At 38.2% G+C, this 23,419-nt stretch overlaps 1 protein-coding gene across 6 annotated transcripts in view; it reads left to right on the forward strand.

The window, feature by feature from the left end:
* LOC133529044 (uncharacterized protein CG3556) overlaps nucleotides 1–23,419 on the forward strand; it is a 186,881-nt gene that overhangs the window by 113,794 nt on the left and 49,668 nt on the right. The window lies entirely within an intron of this gene.

Below are 23,419 nucleotides of genomic sequence, written 5' to 3' on the forward strand. Positions count from 1 at the left end.
GTACAAAAAAAATAAGAATACAAAAACTATTACAAAATTTTATATCATTTTCTAATATAAATACTGACGACCGACCGACCGACGAATTGACGACCGGCCCAGTGGGTAGTGACCCTGCCTATGAAGCCGATGGTCCCGGGTTCAAATCCTGGTAAGGGCATTTATTCGTGTGATGAGCATGATGGATATTTGTTCCTGAGTCATGGGTGTTTTCTATGTATTTAAGTATTTATAAATATTTATATTTTATATATCGTTGTCTAAGTACCCTAAACACAAGCCTTATTGAGGCTACTGTGGGACTTGGTCAATTTGTGTAATAATGTCCTATAATATTTATTTATTTATTTAAATAATAAACATCCCCACAATGGGGGTTAATTAATGCGGACATCCAATGAAGAAAAGACTACCTGGCCTATCCGCTTACATACTGTTGCTTACATAGTGTGCTGTTGGGACTACCCTGGATTCTGCTTCTTATGGACATGATTCCTTTGCACATCATGGCGTGGAAGTCCTCTAGGTGGGCGTCGGCAAACATGCCAAATGCGCTGCAGAATCTAAAATATATCTAACTGAATGTTACAAGAACTAAATTTATTTTTATGACAATTTACAATAACCTTACACAGTTTAGATATAAGTATGTACAGTAGTTAGCATCGAGAGTAGCGTAGGAAAGAACGCTCCAAAAGTATCTAACATCCTGTAGGGCTAAGATGGTCGGCTCTTTATCATTTGTCACCATGCCTGTCGCGCTCTAACAAGTATGTAAGTGCGAAAGTGACGGGCATAGCGACAGACGATAAAAATGAAACCATGCTGCCGCTGGAATTATTTTCCAAATAGAGATATTGGTATCTCCACAGCTCGCGGTCAAACGTATCGGTCATAGTCTAATTGTTGTATATACATGAACACGGGGTGTTTATTTAGTCACCTGCAATAATTTACGGGCTGAAAATATAGGCTATATTGAGCAACTTTTGCTATGGGACCAATCCCCAAAATCGCGAAAAAAAAACTCTCCCATAGAAAATGTCAAGGAATGACAGCCAAAATATATGAAACAGCCTTTTCGCGATTTCAGGTTTGGTCCTATAGTAAAAGTTGCTCAGTATAACCTATATATTCACCCCGTAATTTTTTTTTATACTACGTCGGTGGCAAACAAGCATACGGCCCGCCTGATGGTACGCAGTATCCGTAGCCTATGTACGCCTGCAACTCCAGAGGAGTTACATGCGCGTTGCCGACCCTAACCCCCTCCCGCCCCTCGCTGAGCTCTGGCAACCTTACTCACCGGCAGGAACACAACACTATGAGTAGGGTCTAGTGTTATTTGGCTGCGATTTTCTGTAAGGTGGAGGTACTTCCCCAGTTGGGCTCTGCTCTAGATCTGGAATGACATCCGCTGTGCTGTGCCCTACCACACAGAGCGAGATGACATTCACAATGCCCATACCTCTCTTGTGGACGTGGTTTAAGGACATACCCGGGTCCAAAAGAATTATTGCAAGTGACGAAATCAACAGTCAGATTTCATGTCAACAAACAGTCAAACAATCTTATACAAAACCTATAGTTAACCTGTTAATCGGTTAGCCTCGGGTTATTAGAGAATGGTGGTAAAATTTTGACACGTAGTCTTCCTTTCCTTTGATGCTAACTGTACAGAATTATACTGTACAGCACAACGTACAGAATTTTCAGTCTAACAAAACCTATGTTGATGTTACTATGAACTTAAGAAAGTATCTTCCTAAGTCAATAGCAACATTTACATGCATCTACGCATCGTGTAATGAAATAAAATGAAAATAAATAATATCGCTATATCCACTCACATGATTCCAGCAACTAAGGTTTCAACATTTCGCACCTCTAAAATGATCGTCGCAACTCGAGTTGCGAACGGAGTGTATGCGGTTTTTTATTTCTTATCTGTGAAGGGCTGCACAGATATGGTGTAAACAATTATTAAAACACAGAATACCAACGTGACAATATTTAAAAAATGTTTCAACCACATAGACATAACCACAGTATTTTTTATCTATGTCACTTTGCAAGTTGTTCGGAAAAGTGCGTGTGTTAAAAGTTGCTGCGTGTTTTAAAATGCCGTAAGTATTCAAATTTACATATTTCTGTTAGTATTATATATTAAATTACTCCGCGTTTATTGGTCTATTAGATTAAAACTATATTTTAGACCTACTTAATATTGATGACCATAAAATCTTACTTCAAACCAATAACTCTGTAGATTTTTGGCGTGTTTCCTATTTTAATGCCCTAGATTTCTATGATTACCAAATATATCTTGAGCAACCTATACTCATTAAATAGTTCGATTATTAAATTACATTAATAAACAATAAAATGCATTAAATCACTGTGTATTATCCAGGATTAGCGAACAAACCATGTGACGGAAAATTGTAAGTACAAACACAGCAACTCTGGTTGCTTAAAGCATTTCTGTACATCGTAAGGCATGTGGTACACTAGACGTTGCATACGCGTTTTGGGGTGTTTGTTACTACTTACTTATAATTTCTATTTACTAATATTTCTTTGCTATATTGCCCGGATCCTGAGGTAGCTTGCCGTTTTTCGTCTGGCAGTGAATGTGTTAAAAGTTCCTATTTCTGTTGAACATCTGCACCGCGCGACTTTTGTGTCTCCGACCTAAATAGGTAGCCATCTTTGTTTTTGACATGGCGCAGGTCAGTTTGTTTGTTTATTTACGTTTGTAATCAGTATAATTTCATGTGTTAATAGTTACTATTTGCTTATTGTGCTTAATTTGTTGTAAAGTGTATGTTATGGTGTATATATTATACGTGTTAGTGTAGTTATAAGTTAGTTCGGTTGTTGGTGATCGGCCGTTTTAAAAACACCAAAGTTTAATAGGTATGTAAATACTCTTTTGTTATTTTAACTTATAAAGCCACTATCATTGTGATAATTACATAAATTATGTATTTTATTTCAAGGTAATTAGTGTCTTAAACTGTTTTTTACTATATTTTTGTACTTCAGTGTCTAAATTAGCCACAAAAAAATCACGAACATAGCACATAGTTACACGCCAGGTGGAGCAATTCGAAAGTTCCTTATCAGAATTTGAATCAGTTTTACTCTGCAATTTTATAGGTGAGCTATCAAGGTTTTTAGTATCAATTAAAAGCTTATTAAGCCTTCTTTAAATTAAATACAAAAAAAAAAGACATGTTATCGATTTAGATTTTTTATTAAAAATAGTTTTCTACTATAACTCGGAAATTATTCCTTTGGGTAAACTTCGTGAATTTTTAATAATTATTTTTATTATAACAGCAAATAGCTAAAGTAAGAAAATAAATTTCTTTGTTTCTTTACCATTATAAAACCGAAAGAATTATTCCAAATGCTTAAGCAGAAGCAAAGTTATCGATTTTTGAAGATATCACGACACTGTGCCGTCGTATCTGCGAAATGGCAGAGCAATTCAGGGCACCTTTCGTTAAAATCGGAATCATGTGAGTGGTTAGGCGATTTTCCACGGGTAAAGGTACCTTTTGGCGGTTGGCGCTTACGCTGTTATTAACGACGCTCCCATACTAATGTGGTCTTACTTAAAGTAAGTGCCAATCGCCATAAAGCCTTTACCCGCGGCCTTTTTATACATATGTATGAATAAATACACCACATACATTTATTTATTTATTTAAACTTTATTGCACGAAAGAAAAAAATCTTACAGTACAAAAGCCGGACCTAACGATACGGCATTCTCTACCAGTCAACTTTAAGGCTAAGCAGAGACATTCACTATGAAGTATGAATACACTTCCTTTATATGAGTTTTTGCTAATTACAATCATTGAACGCATAAGGATCGTTGAACTCGTTTTTCTCATCATGCATTCGTAAAGGTGATTGATGACTGCTGTAAAACAATTTAATTTATCTACAGCCCGTGACAAAATCTACTACAGTTTAATCGGTATCCAAGTTGGTTTGCGATAAGTTGAATTTGTAACGTCAGATATCCCCGTGTATTAATTGAATTGGCTGAGGTACGACATTTAATTCAATTGGGCGCTTATCTGCGCCATTTGAATGCATTCGTGGATGCTGGTATGCGTGAGATACAAATTACATCTGAGATTAGAGCGGAACTCTGATTCCCTGGATACATCGCGTTTTGTAATCTGGTTTTGGCAAGAAACTTATAGATATTAACTGGAATTTTCGTAAAGCAAAAGTTCAAGATTGATTATTGTTTTTGTTTGCACAAAATACACTTACGGCTTTGTGAGCTGTAGACAGTGCGAATCCCCATTGTTCCGCCATTTTGAAATATATCCAAAAACGGAAGCAACAAAAAATCTATACTTATGTATCAAATTGAACCGAATCAACTTACCAAATTTCCCGAGAATCACATGAAAATAATAATAATAATAATAATAATAAAATTCTTTATTGTGCACTACTAAAGAAAAACTCATAATACAAACAATACAGGACTTAAATTAGTAGGTAACAACAGGCGGACTTATCGCTATAAAGCGATCTCTTCCAGACAACCTTCAGATAGCGAACCGGTGGCAAGAAATAGGCTATTGGGCAGTGCAAAACAACAATAAAACAAGTATACTTATAATATGTTAATTTTAAATTATAAACTACAAACAATAAAACATACACTACATAAACTACATAAATTATTTAAATTACAATAATACACTACATAAACCTACATAAATAAATATTAAGCATTCTAGGGAGTGAAGTAACAACCAGGTAGAGAAAATAAAGGAGAATTTAATGACCAGGACTAAGAAAGTGATAAATAATGCTCTTTAAGACGTTTTTTAAAAATGGTTAAGGATTGAGCTCGTTTTATATCAATGGGCAAAGCATTCCACATTCTTACAGACTGGAAAGTGAAGGATTTGATGTAGAACTTACTAGATGACCGAGGGGGAGCAAGAAGAAGATTTTGAGAACACCTAACAGACGAAAGAAAACTAAACCGCTTTTTAAGGTAACCAGGAGTATTAGGAATAAATAAGGTACTGTAGAGAAGAGAAAGGATATGCGTATTACGTCGAAAACGTATCGGTAACCACTTGAGCTGTGACCGAAAGCTGGAGACATGGTCAAATTTCCGTAGCCCAAAAATGAAACGAATGCACACATTTTGAAGACGTTCAAGCTTGTTTAATTGCTCTTCTGTAAGATCGAGATAAGATATGTCAGCATAGTCTAGAATAGGAAGAAGAAGTGATTGCGCCAGCGCCATTTTAGTGGCAAGCGGTAAAAAGTTGCGGAGACGCCTAAGCGATCCCACGGCAGCAAAAATTTTTCGTCCAACCTCATTAAGTTGCGGACCCCAAGAAAGAGTACGATCCAAAATCACTCCCAGATTCTTAACTTGGGACGAGTACGGGATCTGGACCCCATCGAATAAGATAGGAGGCAGACTCTCAAAATTCACCTTTGCTATATTCATAGGGCTACCAATAATAATGACTTGAGTCTTCGCAGGATTAACTTTAATTCCATAACAGGAGCTCCAGTGCAGAATGCGTTCTAAATCAGAGTTGGTGGATTGAATCAGAGAAGATAAGTTAGCAATCGGGCACTGTGAGTAAATTTGGAGATCGTCGGCATACAAATGATAAGAGGAAAGGAGGTCACGAGAAATAGAATTAATAAAGATAGAGAAAAGGAGGGGAGACAACACGCCACCTTGCGGGACGCCAGCCAGTGTGTTGCACCACGATGAACGAGTGTCCTCAATTTTAATCCGTTGCCGACGACCTTCCAAGTAACTACGAAACCACCTAATTGCAGAAGGAGATATGTTAAGGCTACTTAGTACCCCTATCAATATATCAAAGTCTACAGTATTGAAAGCGTTAGTAAAGTCGAGTAATGTCAGTACCGTAAGCATCCCTTTATCCATTCCTGAGCGGATGTCGTCTGTGATTTTGACTAGAGCTGTAGCCGTGCTGCAACCAGATCGGAAACCGGATTGAAATGGATTAAGAAGGGAGTTTCTATTTAAGAACGAAGTAAGCTGGAAGTGCACTAGGCGCTCTAGAACTTTAGAAAGAAAAGGCAAGATAGAGATTGGTCTGTAATCAGAGAAGGAAGACGGATTCGGTTTTTTTGGAATGGGAATTACGTCGGCATCTTTCCAAGTATTTGGGAAAGAAGAGGAGGAAATGGAAGCGTTAAAGATGCTAGTAATTATAGGGACAAGAAGGTCTAGAAGCGGAATGATCATGTTGCGGCCCACACAGTCGACACCAACGACATTCGAGGTAATGTAACGGATATTCTTCTCAACATCGCTGGTAGTGAATGGCGTAAAAATAAAGGGAGAAAAACCAGGCGTTGGAGAAGAAGAAATACAAGTAAGGGTTTCAGCCTTACGTGAGCCGCTAAGAAAAGTGGAAGAGGAAAAATGCTGATTAAGTAGGTTAACGTCTAAGTCAATGAGAATAGAAGAACTGCTAGATTTACCAATACCATATGTCTTTAGAAATTTCCAGATTTTGGCAGGTTCACCCCTTTCTACTGACTGATGAATGTGGTGCCTTTGGGCGTCACGGCACACCGTACTGCAGCGATTTCGTAAAGCATGGTATTTGGCTTTGTTCTTGTCCGTGGGTTTCAATTTGAACTTGCACTTAGCTAAATTCTTTTTCACTATTAAAGCTCTAATCTCATCGGTAAGCCAAGGAGCTGGTAGATGTTTAATTTTGATTGGCCGAATTGGAGCATGGACATCGTAGAGCTCAATGAGAAGGGAATTAAAAACCGCCACTTTCTCATCAACAGTGCCAGCGTTATCGATAACGCCCCAATCAATTTTACAGGCATCTTCAAGAAGCTTAACGACGTCAAGCCGACTAAAATTACGCTGAAGAACAACTTTCGGTTTGGCTTTTGGAGGACGAATTTTGTAAGAAAGGAAAAGTAGATCGTGGTAAGAGAAGGAATCGGCAGAGTGTTGACTGTATTTTGCAACGTGGGAGGGAGATGAAACAAGAGTGAGATCAAGAAGTGAAGGGGTACAGTTGGGAAAGTGGTGTGTGGCATTGGAAGGTAAAATAGTAAGATTACATGCTTCCACGAGGGATTTCAAAGACCTTGAGCGTGAATCGTTTTTCAAAAGGCAAGTGTTAAAATCCCCCATGATAACATGATGATTATAAGAAGGTATGAGATCTTCGAGTACCTTTTCGAAAGAAGAAAAATAGTCGATATGGAGAGAGGGAGAGTAAAAAACTCCAAGGAGAATTTTTGTATGAGAAATATTCAATTCGATGAAAAGGTGTTCAGCGGTATTAAGACAAGAGGTTGAAGCAGAAATTACTGAATAAGGAACATGTGACCGAAGGTAAATGGCCACACCACCACCACCTTTACCAATGCGATCATTTCGAATTAAATGGAACCCCGGCAAAGAATAAGAAGTTGAAGGCAGACAAGGTTTAAACCATGATTCCGAGACAAGGATAGCATGTATTCCGGTTAGATCAAAAGTAGTTAAAAAGTCATTGTAATGAGCGGGAATACTTTGCGCATTAATATGTATGATGTTTAAGTTTTTAGGGACATCAGCCAATTGACTATTAAGAGCATCACGCAGAGGGGGTGGGAGGCTATAAAAACTACCATCATCGTTATCTGAAGAGAAAGATGTAAACTGGTCAGAAGATAAACTGCTTTCGCTTACTAACGTCATTAAATATAAATTAAGATATGTATATATATATATATATATATATGTTATATACTCTAAAAAGTTTTCAGTATAGTTGGCACAAGCCAAAGTTATGCCAAACCCGCTATCCACCAGCAGTTCATAAATATATAAAAAAAAAACAGATAAAAAGAAAAGCAGTAAAAATTGAGAAAGTAGATTAACAGCTCAAACATTATCAAGAGGAAAAATAACTATCCAAGTAAATATTCGTATTTGACATTTACACTTCGTGAAACGGAACGCGGCATCAGAATGGCAACATTAACATGAAGAAAAAGAAAAATATGGACAGCTGTCATGTCATGTCGCTCAGTACACGTCGAAAATCACAAACTCAATGTATTATATTATAAAATTCACAGTCCACCCACAATAACATTAATAACAATAAAAAAAGTAAGAGGTCAAAACAACGAATACAAAGTGGGTATAGAAAAAAAAAATTGAAGGCGAGTTATAATCCTACCGAAATAAGTGGTTAGGCTGTTTACAAGAACGATCGGAAGCAAAACCATAAATGAATCTTAGTGAAGCTCAGATTAAACGCGCGATCTTTGAGTCCTCTTGGCCCTAACTGTGGGTGGTTGGACTGCTCCGATGCCACCAGTAGAAGCCTCCTGAGGGTCTGATGTCGCCGCCGGGAACTGCTCCACATCCGCCACAGTGGTAACGCAGCATCGCTTACCGGCCGCATCAAGGACGTACACGTTGCCGTCGCGGGTCCAGCATCTCCGTATTCCCAGGCGCTCACGGGCAGCCATAAAGACAGCATGACGCGGCGCCGTTAGGAACTCAGACATTGTGACACCGGAGCCCTTAAGGCACTTCTTAGCGAACCAGACAGAGTTCCGCACAGAAACATCGGCGAACTTCATTAGTATGCATCTGGATTTGTTATTGTGTGGCCTACCAACTCGATGACAGCGGCTTACATCATCCACTGCCAGCTTGCTCTCGAGATGTCTGTTCAGAAGCTCCACGGTGCTTGCCAGAGAATCATTCTCAGACTCGGGCACGCCATGCAACAGCAACATTTTCCGCCTTGAACGCATCTCTTGCTGATCCAACTGCTGTCCAAGAAAATTTACTTGCTTCTGCAAAGCCTCCAGGGAACTCAGGATGAACTTTTTGAAGGCACTGAAGTCCGCTGACACTGAGGCGATGGTGGGACTGGAAGGAGCTGCCTTATCTATTTCACTCTGGAAGGCTGCCATCCGTTTCTTAAAGTCTTCAGCCAACTCAGCCATAGATTGTTTAATGGACTCCATTGTGATAGTTAGAGGTTATGTTTTGTGTTGAGCAAGTGATTTGATTTTTCCTTACTTTTATTTAATGGAGATTAAGAAGAACTGCTGGTAGGTGAGATATATTACTTGGTCATTAAATACCAATTAAATAAGAATTAATTAGACACTTTATGTTATTAAAAATAAATTAAATATGCAGAGGTTTTGTTTATGTTTTTCTGCACCTACCCAAAAATGTGACTTATAGAAGAAAAACGGCTGGAGAGCCGAACAGATTTTTATTATACCACGACAGTGGCAAACGAACATACGGCCCGCCTAATGGTAAGCAGTCACCGCACCGCTTTGCCGAACAGATACACGAAAAAAAATTGTTCAACCTAAAACGGAGATATTCGCTTTCCAAACAAAGACAAATACAAAACGGCAAAAAGAAATGTTTTGAGACTCGACCATTAAAAAAAATCTGTCTCTTACTGCAACCTGATTATCTTGAAGTTAGTAATGTAAATTCCCTTGAAAATGGCTATCCAGCAACTTTCAAGGTGTACGTGACGACGTTTAAGGGAGTATTTCCGCTATTCAAGCTTTTGCTACTTTTGCTTTGTGTGCAAATTCCGGTAAATAAATTTCTCGATTTTTGGTAAACAGGTATTTCCAGTATATTGCACGGTGTATTGGGATTTCAAAGTAACGAACTTTCTTATTAAAAAGTTACGTTGGAACAAAGACTTACAAACTTACTTGTAGTACATACTTAACTTGAAAGAGGGTATTCATAAATATGCTTGTAATTTTCATGTGATCACCTTTTTAGGGTTCCGTAGCCAAATGGCATAAAACGGAACCCTTATAGTTTCGCCATGTCCGTCTGTCTGTCTGTCTGTCTGTCTGTCTGTCTGTCCGAGGCTTTGCTCCGTGGTCGTTAGTGCTAGAAAGCTGAAATTTGGCATGGATATATAAATCAATAAAGCCGACAAAGTCGTACAATAAAATCTAAAAATTTAATTTTTTTTAGGGTACCTCCCCTACACGTAAAGTGGGGGTCAATTTTTTTTTTCGCTTCAACCCTAGAGTGTGGGGTATCGTTGGAAAGGTCTTTCAAAACTAATAGGGGTTTTCAAGAAACATTTTTTGATAAAGTGAATATATTCGGAGATAATCGCTCCGAAAGAAAAAAAAAATGTGTCCCCCCCCCTCTAACTTTTGAACCATAGGTCCAAAAAATATGAAAAAAATCGTGGAAGTAGAGCTTAAGAAAGACATTAAATGAAAACTATAGCGGATATGATCAGTTTAGCTGTTTTTGAGTTATCGCAAAAAGTTTTCCCTTCATAGTAAAAAGACTTACTTTAATTAGGTACTGATTATGCAAAGCCTATTTGTTTAACTCGGGTGAAAGGTACCGTTTCATCCCTTGTTTAACAATTTACTATACTTTAAGCTCCAGTTTAGCTTATTGTGACGGAAGAGTAACTACGGAACCCTACACTGAGCGTGGCCCGACATGCTCTTGGCCGGTTATTTTTTTAACTTTGTATCAAGTAGTTATTCAATTATTCAAAATTCAAAAATTTATTCTGCAAGTAGGCCTCAAGGGCTCTTTTACAAGTCAATACAACATTTATAGTAACATCATATAGTGATATGAAAAATACATAACAACATTTATATATACAACAGCCAATACCTGGGTAATCATTACATTATAATAATCTTAAAATAAATAATTACTACATTAAATTGAAATTAATCAAATAAAAACGCAAAATCCATAATGACAGAGATTTCCCAGTGTCTTATAGACACCTTGACGGGAGGGCTGGCAACTACCGTGGCCAGAGGATAAGCCTGGCCAGCCAAAAAGATAACGCTGCCAGCCTTCTAGGCACCATAACGGTGACCTGGGGAGTATCTTTTATTTATACGAGTAAGTTTATTTTAAGATGTATTGTAAGTTAGTTTTAATATTAGTGATTAGTTTATTTATTTAGTTTCTTATATAACTTGGTATATTAAAAGTTCTTAAATATATTTTTAAAGAAGAGTTCATGCCATAACAGACTAGAAATGAATGATAAGATGACGGATGAGAGAAAGCAAAGGAGTATTACCACATTTGTTGTCACTCGTGTCCCGTTGTCCCTGCTACCTTTTTTCAGTGAAAATAGTTTTTTATTCCAACAAAATAATTTCCTGCAACTACAGCGCACTAATTAAACCTGCGCTAACAGTTTACTATCAGTCTGCTATTCTACTTTGCCACAGAAATAAAAAAATGTCAAAGAATGATTGTGTAATATGAAATTACTGAACAAAACGCGGCATATTGCGACGCATTACCGCGGCTCGGCGAGGTTCGCACGCTCCGTCGGCAGCGCGTTTGATCCGCGCCCATGCGTGCGGCCACATAACACGCTTATTTTTATACATTTCTAGGACATAAGCAACTGGTACCTAGTATCGCACTTTGTAACCTTGTTTTAAAAGCATGTAACGGATGATGAACGAATAATTTTCGCGTTTGAAGCGTTTTGATTCAAGTCATTCGTGCATGATTTTAAGACTGAATTTTACTTTTTACACATACCTGCTTAGCTTATATAGAACATGAGCGAAACGGGTGTCATAATTTGTCAAGTAATTTTCTTACAAGAAGGTACCATAAAATTACTTTGTTATCATATTCATCATACAAAAATTTGCACTTGCCGATATTGGAATATTAACTAGAAGAAGTAAAGGTAAAAAAATAAGTTACTCTATCTTTGTTATTTTAGGCTCGTCATATAAAACAAAATCTAGGTGAAAGTAAATATACTAGTAAGAAAAGAATTAATCACAAAAAAAAGCAGCAGCTTATCTTAGCGAAACAAATACGAGTATCTTTATAGATCAGTAGGGCTAAGATGGTCGGCTCTTTATCATTTGTCACCATGTCTGTCACATTCTAACAAGTATAAGTGCGAAAGTGACGGGCATAGTTACAGGTGATAAAAATGGAACCATGCTGCCATCGCAGGCAGAGTTAAATGAGAAATTATATCCCAGCCAAACGAGAATGGTAAGACATTATGTTATCTGATAATCTTACTTTACTGCCAGTTAAATAATTACTGCACGTGGAAAGGCCCCGTAATCCCCGCGATTTATCTTTTATTGTATTTGCCTGTGTGTGTTTGTCAGACATTTTAAACATTTCATATTAACGAGAGCGGTATTTTAAGAGGGGGCTAACGCAATATTGTAGGGTTTATGTTTAATTATTACACACATCAAAGGTCAAAAACAATCACATGGAAACTAGACTATATTTTCTAGGGTACACTAACAAGCAAAGGTACCCAACTGTCCGGTTCCGATTTGATTTATATTTATATATGTTATAGAGTAGTCTAAAATAACAGACACGTATTTTTTTTAGCTGCCCAAACTCAACCTATGGGGAGAAATTGTCCTCCAAAGTACTAAAAAATTACTAAATCTTCTAACTCCTATAGAAAGTGATGCTCAAGCAACTTGGCTTAAACTCATTTTTTCCTAAAAAAATCGACATTCGAAGTTTTGATGAGCACGCGAGCCTTGATTTGTATTGCCATGTTATTAAAGATTAGATTTGACAAATATGCGCGTCATCGTGGATGCCACGAACTATATATCGTTACCTTGCATACCATAACTAGTATAATCTTGGTTCAAAATATCTAGAGATATAGCCGAACGATCTGACGAGCAAACTCAAAACTTTAATTAGAAGTATATTTTCAGAGTAATTGAGTAAAAGGAAAAAAAAACCCGCGACGGTCATATCTTCCATCGCAAATATGGAAGGAAGGGTTAAGGAATAGAATCTCCATATACCAAAAAATGTCCAACAAAAAACCATAAATAGGTGGCGCTACAGTACCTAGAATACTTGAGAAAAAATCTAATCATCGACAGCGCACTTCACTCCGTCAATAACGCCTAGGTTCTTAGCTACTCTAGCGCTACTCTGGAGAGATTTGAAACTATTATTTATAGCTGACAGCTGGACACTCTTGCAATATTTCTAGCTATGGAGATTCTATTCCTTGCCTCTACCTTCCATAATCGCAAATTTTGCGCGGTGCACCATCTTTTATTTCCTTGAATTTCCTGGCTTATATGTATGCTACATTTATATTTTAAGTCCAGATGACGGGAAATAATTTATTTCGTCTCAACGTTGCGTATTCTGTACATAAAACGGCTTCACACATATTTTAACGTAAAAGGTGCCGTGTCTCTCAGCAGGTGAGGTGAGTATCAAACGATATTTTACGGTCGAATAACTATTTCACACTAAAGGACAAACAAGGGTTGTTGTGACTTTAAGCAAGGTATCAAGCCGACTGGTGCTATTTTTGGGATCAAATTCTATCGACTTAACCACGACTTAACTTTATATAAATCTTAAATCCTCCAAGTGAGAAATGGATAAACCTTCAGTCAAAACGAATAACAACTCATTCATGGCCGATACAATGTGCCTTCACTTTAATTTCTTTTAAAGTTTATTGCACCATGGTAAAATGCAAAAGTTACATTTGTAAATAAATAAAACAGGTCACATTAAAATTAAATATAAATAAAATAAGAATTAAACTATAACCTACAAAACTAAATCTAAAATAACCCGTTTTGGATCGTACCTGGCACAAAGGTCCCCATTATTCCCGCTGAGTTTCCTCGCTGAACTGCAACAGAGACCTGCTGAGCCAGATACGACCCAGAACGATCGCAGACCCATAAGCAGCATAATTCATTTCAATGATATTTTACTGTAGATTGTAGCGTTCTTACGTAACTAGCGTCCAGTTATGATTCACGACGGTGATGAATATAGGGCTTGAAGCTCTAAGTCCACACTAAATCATACCGCACTCATTTCCTGCTCTTAAGTACATCGTGTCAGAGCGCTCTCAATGGCAAATCTCATGAAAGTAATGGAGTTCTTAGTTTTAGTTTCATTAATCACAGAGTGCCCGGGGCAGACAAATGCGCCGGACAAATGTACGGTATTTCCCGTGTAGCTATTGTTACGGGAAAAGTTCGCAATGTCCAATTTGGAGACCAATTCTTTACAAGATTTCATAAAGTTTTGATCTTATTTTGATACGATTATTAAGTGTGAGCATCATCCGCTATAATTAATGCTGACTCCTTTGGTTGAGCCACCTTGACGAAGGACGAAGATCGGAACCTAAAAAGAGCGTACCTCGGTCGCCTAGCAGGAGGACGTCCTATCGGACGCCCCAGGTAGGTATCGCTGGAGGGACATGGTGGAGGCGGATCTGCGCGAACTTCGAGTCAACAATTGGCGAGAAGTCGCACAGGACCGAGAAAAGTGGCGCTGTCTTGTGTCGGAGGCCAAATCTCATTTTGGGTCGCTGAGCCAACGGAGTAGTATGGTATTTCCCGTGTAGCTATTGTTTCTCGTACTAGAGAAATTCGCGACTGCCAACAAGATTTCAGATGTAACGTTGAGCCAAGGTATGGTTAGACCGGACCGATATAGTGTTATGAGTTATGAGTACGATGCTTGATTTATACAATACAATACAATACAAGATAAATACTCCTTATTGCACACCTCAATACAGAAACAATACAAAATAAATAATACAGCACATTAAGAAGAGGCAAACAACAGGCGGTCTTATATTATTAGACGGTATTTATATAAATAATCCTTATTTAATTTACTCGTTATGTTGAATTTTCTTGCTTTATAACTTTTTTCTATCTAACCATTTGTTCACTCTATGTTATTTTGTCTTTTTCTTCTTGTCTGTTACTTTCCGGTCGCTGGAACCCACCAGCAACATGCTGAGATGAGGCCATTTCCTGGCATTTTATGTTTTTGTTATATTACGTAATATGTCTCGTTTGTGTTTACGAATAAAAATAATTCTATTCTACTCTATTTCAGAGGTGGGATCGTGTTGCGAAATATTTTCACAAAATAGTAAATCCTTCTCTAGCGTTTTCCCCGTTAAATCCTAAAGGAGCACAGGCTTTGGCAAAACAATTTCTAGAATATTCTACAAAAGGGTAACCATTACGGCTACTGCGGGCTAAGCACGGTCACATTTTTATCGCCTGTAACTATGCCTGTCACGTTCTAACAAGTACGTAAGTACGAAAGTGACAGACATAGTGACAGGTGGATAAAAAAAAACATTTATTGCAGAACAATGATCCATAGAATGTTAGTAAGTAACGATTTTGGCTGAAAAATGCAACCATGCTGCTACGGTTTGCAAAACTTTAGCCTATTACCGATACGTTCTCCGAATCGTGGTTAATTCTCGACAAATAAATAATTGATGATCCTCTAAGCACTTTGTTCAAGTTTTCAATACCCCGATTACAATCGCAAGACTGCACCCGCAATTAATCGTGGTGTTTGAAAAACGACCATATTCATAGACCCGTGAATTTTAAATTAGAATTTTTGATAGCCTTTCATGATATGCCTAGGAATTCCATGATCTGGCGGATTTAACGATTGGCCGCCAACATATAGAAGATTGTAAATGTGTGGAAACGGTAATAGTAATCGCTTATCTCGGTGGTCAGTGGGCTGGAACTTGGAAGCCACTGGAACAGCGCTTTAACTGCTAAAGGGTGCACGAATCTAGCTTTACGGAATTTACGTTTTAACGATTATATTGGACTTGGATTCCAAATATTCCAATCTAATAGATAGATGTATATAAATATATGCTGTTTATGTGTGTACGATTATATTGATAATATTATTATTTAGATAATTTTTTCTTTTTATTCACGTTCACTAGGTGAAAACGACGTGAAAAGAGCGTACCTGGGTCGCCTAGCAGGAGCACGTCCTATCGGACGCCCCAGGTATTGCTGGAGTGGCATGGTGGAGGTGGATCTGCGCGAACTTGCTGTCAACAATTGGCGAAGATAAATACGTATTTGCTCTTCACATTAAACGAATCTCGTAATATTTGAAGTAAATATCTCAAAATTAAATATTACAAAATCTAAATCTATATATTTCCCAACAAAATGATGTGAGTTTGTGAGAGGGATACTTATCGTGCCCATTGGGCCGTAAACCGATACAGGCGTGGAGTTTCGCGCGGAAACACGATTGGGTACACTGCGGAACACGGACTGATAAATACTGGGTAATATGATAATATCGTTATTTTACTGAGAGCCTAAATTAACTGCCAGATACAATATTCTGCAACACATAGCACTTTATCTACCAGTTAAGCTTATTTGAAGATTGTGAAACGCCAACGCTGACTTTATTCGTCAGATAAGTGGCAAGTAGTTTATTCAGGACTTTACTTGGACATTGTGAAACAGGCCCTTAAAAGGGAAAACTGTGTTAACGTCATCTCTCTCTATCACTCTTCCTTATTAGTGGGACAGTGACAGTTGCGTTTCATTGCTGTCTCAGTAACTGTCTATAACCCTAGTCTTGTCAGATATAAGTACTCGTAATAACAATTTGACGTGAATAGAAGTTTGAAACGTCATTAGCGAAAAAATATACCAGGGGATCAGCAGAAGCCAGGAGCGTGCCGATCGCCTAACGATGCTAATGAAACACGTCTATCGCTCGATAAGTAGACAGGTAGGCAGCCACTCACTGTACGTATACCTACAACTTGTACAAGATTCGCAGCGAAAATAGTAGTGAGATTTAATGTAAGTATAATCAAGAGTATACTTCATTTTAGATAAGTCCAGGGGTCGGACAAAAAGTGCGGATGACGTAAAAATGACGTAATCGTGCACACAGGATGATGTTTGAGTTTGTATTTAAACTTCCGTGTGACATGTAGTAACAAAGTAGTAATGAAGAAACAAAATAATCATAAATAAATCCATGGAATTAATAATACAGGTGGTAGGGTGATGTAGTGAATAAAATAAATTTCACGAAACTTGTTACCATAAGGTATAATTATTTGAAATTAGTTAGAACAAGTCTGTGGGATCCTCAGATAAATAGGTTTAATAGTCAAAAGTGGGAACAGTAGGTAAGATTAGTAAAAATAAAAAAGATAATTTGATGTTATTATACTTATTATTTAATGAAATTATGCATAGATGACTATTTTTCTAACAAGTCTATTATTGTTGTCACAGACTTAAAATATGCTACAATGCTACAATAACGAAGTCAAGTTATAGTTCATCTGATTGACAATGTGTCAGTCAAAAACATATTTACTCATTTCAAGTGGCGATATCGTTTAATAAAGAGGTTGATAAATGATAAGTGATAATTGTTTATGAAAATCAAAAATACTATTTGAAATCATCTATAAGTGGTTTGACGTCATCCGCACTTTTTGTACGACCCCTGTAGATAACATTAGACTAGTAGTTGTACAGCGATATTGATACAACTTGAACGAATACAAATTGTAGACAGTTCATGTCATCCACGATGACGCGCAGATTTGTCAAATTTGACCTTTAATAACATAACAATACGAGTGACACCTGACATCGAGCGTAGTTGACCACTGCCGTTCTAGGTATTTTATATGGAAACTTTATTTATGTATTGTAAACTACAATTATTAAAGTATTATATTTTTTATCAGTTATGATGTGAAAGAAAGAAGATTCGTGGATAAATTGGGTAAAAGTATTTTCAATTTCGATATTATATTTAAATCTTTGTAAAAAAACTCTAGGTTTAGTCCTATTATAATGATCACCACTGTAATTTAATAAAATAAACAAATACATATCCTTGTTATTGATAAGATGCCACACATTGCACATACTTTGTTTGACTATTATCATCAACCATACGTACCAGGATAGCATAACACATTCATAAGTCTGTTACAGGCAAAATAGAAGAAAGCCGGGCCGTTCCTATCGAGGTTAACTGGCCCGTCGAGTTTAGGGCCGGAAATAGAATCTGCGGGACGGATAGCCTGTTCACGAAAGATTGCGCCGATGTGGTCACGGTTTACCAATCAAAAGGAAATTCTCACTTTGAAAAGTTTGCATGCATTTGCCTCCCTTATTCCTATATTAATTGACAGGCCAAGATTCTTGCGAAATGCGAAGATGCGAAAACCAGTAAACTGTCGGCCACCAGTGATTGTTAGTGAGGTGTTGCCGTATTTAGAGGTGAAATTGAACGTATGTATAGTTACGCTCTTCTAGCGCCCAAAATTAGGTAGCGAGTTAGACAAGGATAACATACCGTAAGAAAAACAAAAACACATTCATTCGGGAGCGACCCCCTATTCCGAGTTCAGTCTTGATTTTTAAGAGGTCGTTTTGTAAAATAAAATGCATGTTAGGTGCTTTTTAGTGATTTAATCTTAAAAATAAAAGTCTTATTTCGATAATTTAATAGCAATTACCTTCAATCATTTATCAGTTTAACGGTGGTAGTCATTTTTAACAAGGAAACTGGAAAACGGTCACTCTTCGAAGTTTGATTAGGTCTGGCTAAATATGGGCTAAATGCGTAAACATTACAATCATTTTATTATGACATTTAAATAGCTTATTTAATGCTGATTCCAATAATATATGATTTATATATACTTTCATGCATAGATAAGCTTAAATCGATGATTTTGTAAAATCCTCTTAATCCGCGCTGACCGCTCATCAGGGTCCCGCCACTTGACTGCTTTTGCTCAAATCCGCAGAGAAATCATTCACGCAGAGGGATATTCGGCGGGAGTTGCTATCGCTGGACGTTCATAAGTCGAGCGGGCCAGACGGCATACCAGCGATTGTACTTAAGCAGTGTGCTCCTGAGTTGTGTCCCGTGTTGGCGCGCCTTTTCACACTCTCTAGCAAGAAACGGCATGTTCCATCTTCGTGGAAGACGGCCCTTGTGCACCCTGTGCCTAAAAAGGGCGACAGATCGGACCCATCGAATTACAGGCCTATCGCTATTACCTCTCTTCTCTCAAAGGTCATGGAGCGTATAATTAACGCAAAGCTCCTGAGATACCTAGAAGAACACGACCTGATCAGCGACCGCCAGTATGGTTTCCGCCACGGTCGCTCGACTGGTGATCTTCTAGTGTATCTCACACACCGCTGGGCTTCGGCCATTGAGAGTCAAGGTGAGGCATTGGCAGTTAGCCTAGATATAGCGAAGGCGTTCGATCGGGTCTGGCATAGGGGTCTCCTATCGAAGTTACCATCTTATGGACTGCCGGAGGGACTATGCAAATGGATCGCTAGCTTTTTGTCCGGCAGACGCATACGAGCCGTAGTAGACGGAAGCTGCTCCGATAGCATGGACATTAACGCTGGCGTTCCGCAAGGTTCTGTGCTATCCCCAACGCTGTTTTTGCTGCACATCAATGACATGTTGTCTAACGACGACATTCATTGCTATGCGGACGACAGTACTGGGGATGCCTATTACACAGGCCGTGCCAATATCCCTCGTTCTGTGGTGCTGGAGAGTCGTGAAAAGCTTGTGTCGGACATTGAGAGCACTCTATCCAGAGTTTCGGTGTGGGGTCGGGACAATCTAGTCCGATTCAACCCCACCAAGACACAAGTTTGCGCGTTTACCGCTAAGAAAACCCCATTTACTGTGGTCCCACAGTTCCAAGGCTCAGTCCTTACCTTATCAGGGAGTATTGGGATCCTCGGTGTCGACATTTCCAGTGACGTCCAATTCCGTAGCCACCTGGAAGGAAAGGCTGCGCTGGCATCCAAAAAACTGGGTGTGCTCAATAAAGCAAGGCGATACTTTACTCCGGGGCAAAGACTGCTGCTTTATAAATCGCAAGTCAGACCCCATATGGAGTATTGCTGTCACTTTTGGGCAGGAGCACCTGCATGCCAGCTTGGACCATTCGACTCAGTCCAAAGGCGCGCTGTACGAATCGTCGACGATCCCAAACTCACAAGCGGTATTGAACCTTTAAGTCTAAGGAGAGACTTTGCCTCCTTGTGTGTGTTCTACCGCTTGTACAATGGGCTGTGCTCTGAAGAATTGTTTGACATGATGCCAACGGCCGCTTTCTATCACCGCACCGCTCGCCGTCGGCAGGGTGTTCATCCTCACACCCTAGAACCTAAATGGTCGCGTACTGTGCGGTTTAAGAGGAATTTCCTCCCGCGAACGCTTCGGCTGTGGAATGAGCTTCCTGCCGAGGTTTTCCCGAGGGGCTACAGTATGGGGTTCTTCAAAAAAGGAGTGTACAGGTTTTTAAAGGGTCGGCAACGCGCATGTAATGCCTCTGGTGTTGCAGGCGTCTATAGGCTACGGTGACTGCTTACCATCAGGCGGGCCGTATGCTTGTTTGCCACCGTCGTGGTATTAAAAAAAAAAAAAAAAAAAAAAAAAAAAAAAAAAAAAAAAAAAAAAAAAAAAAAAAAAAAAAAAAAAAAAAAAAAGTTTCTATAGACATCGTCATCAACTCATCAGGGAAGTATGGGTCTAATTTAGCTTACAAGATTTGCCTACCTATTTTATCTTACTGCGTGTACGGAATAAGCTTTTTACCATCAGTTTATTTGTAATTTTCTGTGTCATTTTGTGTGAAATTTCGTCTAAGCGGAGTCGCGTAATAAACGGTTGTACTTTCATAGTAGCTCGTACTAAAACCAAACATGTGTCTATACCATAGAGAAATATAAGTAAAGACAGCACAGCACAGCTAAACTGTGGAATGAACTGTCGCCTGCGGTATTTCCGGACCGATACGACCTTCAAACCTTCAAGAAAAGAGCGTACTCCCATCTCAAAGGCCGGCAACGCACTTACAACCCCTCTGGTGTTGCAGGTGTCCATGGGCGGCGGTAATCGCTTACCATCAGGTGATCCGTCTGCTCGTTTGCCTCCTCTACCATAAAAAAAAAAAAAGAAAGAGAGGTAACTCCGTACATCAGTTTTCTTATCAAAACGCGAGTTATTTCGTAGTAGACATCTAACGTCAAGTAGCGAGTACCGCTACTTCACACTAGATGTCACAAGTGTCGTGACTGCCGAAAAAGAAGGATTTGAAAATAGAGTTCCAGTTAATCTGGTTATAATATTAGCTGAAAATTATTGAGCATTACAGTTTCGCGACATCTATTGTCAACTAGCAGTACTGATAAATTCCGCTACTTGACGCTAGATGTCCGCTACGAAATAACTCACGTTTTGGTAGGAAAACTGATGTATGGAGTTACCACTATTTCTTTACTTACATATATTTCTCTATGGCCTTTACTTACGTCGCTATAAATGGTTGGTTGTTATATACTAAGGGCCAGTTGCACCATGCCCATTTGATGTACTGATCATGTGTAAATATGGCGCTAGCGAATGCTAACTGCATATTTGGGTTGCACCACGCTATGTGTCCGTTAAAAAGTTACGCTGCCCTTAGGGCCAGTTGCACCATGCCCATTTGATGTACTGATCATGTGTAAATATGGCGCTAGCGAATGCTAACTGCATATTTGGGTTGCACCACGCTATGTGTCCGTTAAAAAGTTACGCTGCCCTTAACCGGTGGTAGAGCACTGGTTAACAGCAAAGTCGTTCGATAAATATGGCGGCGCTTTTTGGAAATCGTCCGTATTTCACGAATTTATGTTTGATTATTAAATAATTTGAGTAAAAAGTAATGTAAATTATTAAAAATATATTTATAACAATAAAAAGGTGGAAATATCTAAACGCAAAAACGTGTGATAGTTGACATAATGGTTTTAAATGTCATTTTAGTTGCGAGACTACTTGTGTTTCATAAAATACATTAATTTGTTCCGGATATTCAAAGAAAAGGTGTGTTTAAATTGAAATCGAGTGCAGAATGAGTTTAAGTTGAGGATAAGACCAGATTGATGCTATCACAGGTTAACAAATACGTCCCATAAAGTGAAACTCGACGGCATGTAATGAACACTATTTATCGACAGACTGGTCATTAAAATCAATTTAAAACGCTCTCTGTTTATTGGAATCAAGATAAGAATGTTATATCCCTTGGAAATATTAGTGGACTAACTATGATATTCGAAAACAGCGAGATGACAACTATTAACGTATACAAAGTCGGCCTCTGAAAATCGTAACCCAGAAGAGAAGTGAACTATATTTATAACTATAAAATCACATAAAACAAGATGCTACATATGAAATCAAGTATTTTAGTGCGAAGAAAATGTATTGGACAATTACAGACCAGTCGGCATAATAGGTTATATATAAGTGGGCAAAATGTGTACCTAATGTAAAACTGATTATAATACTTCAATTCATACATACTTGCTTGTGTTTTATTTGCTTTTACAACATATCTTATTCATTAACCCTAGAAACAACAACTTTGCAAGTAATTAACTAAAACAGTTTTATTTATGGTGATATTTATATTTAAATTAATATTTATTATAATACAAAGTTACAATTAGATTTAACAATTAACAGCTCCAAAAATCTACATTTATTTAGAGTGTGGGCTACCTGGGTATCTCTTATCTTCAATTATTACATTATACCTATTATAGGGTCCAGTTAGGGTATTATAGGCACCCGTTAGCGACATGGCATGGCAGGGCGTCCTTCAGCATATTGCCGAGGCATCCCTACACATTGAGCTCTGCTTGTGAATGTCAAGGTATCCCTCTGGAATTTTCAGGTTTACCACAGTGTCTTAGAAATGCCAGACGTTCTTAGCATTTGTTTGTGTGAGGGATGCCTCGGCATGCCCTGACATACTTACCTTGATACTACGCCAAAGGATCTCTTACTGTGTCTATACAATAGTGGCCTCCGAGCCTAATAAAGTAATTCTTCTGGAAATATCGAATATACATGAGAACAACTGAGTAGTTTAATAGGTATAACCTGCGGTGGCAGCATGGTTCCATTTTTATCCACTTGTCACTATGCCTGTCACTTTTGCACATACATACTTGTTAGAACATGACAGGCATGGTGACAAATGATAAAGAGCTGACCATCTTAATTGTTTCCTTTCATACTGGATAACATTTATAAATATAACAGTCAATACCTGGGTTAGATAAAATATAATATGGCTTCCCTTCTGTCACTTGATTTTTACTTGTATTCAACCAGTCATACAGTGAAGTCGCATATAAATAAATTACAATGTAACAATTGTATGTAACCCTAGCCATGTATAGGAAATAACATAACAGTTAATTAGTAAAAATATAATCCATAGGTCTTAATTTGCAAAAGAGCATTACAACATACTTTAGAGAATGTGTAAACCCATTATTTTTAAACCTGACTACACATTTATTATACACACGACTGACTACTGACAATACCCTACCTACATATTAACCCACCAATCCCTATTCATCATCATTTAAAACCTAACATACCTAAATAGCTCTAAAATCAGTCATAATA

The sequence above is a fragment of the Cydia pomonella genome, chromosome 20 (genome assembly GCF_033807575.1).
Source record: "Cydia pomonella isolate Wapato2018A chromosome 20, ilCydPomo1, whole genome shotgun sequence".
Taxonomy (NCBI): Eukaryota; Metazoa; Arthropoda; class Insecta; order Lepidoptera; family Tortricidae; genus Cydia; species Cydia pomonella.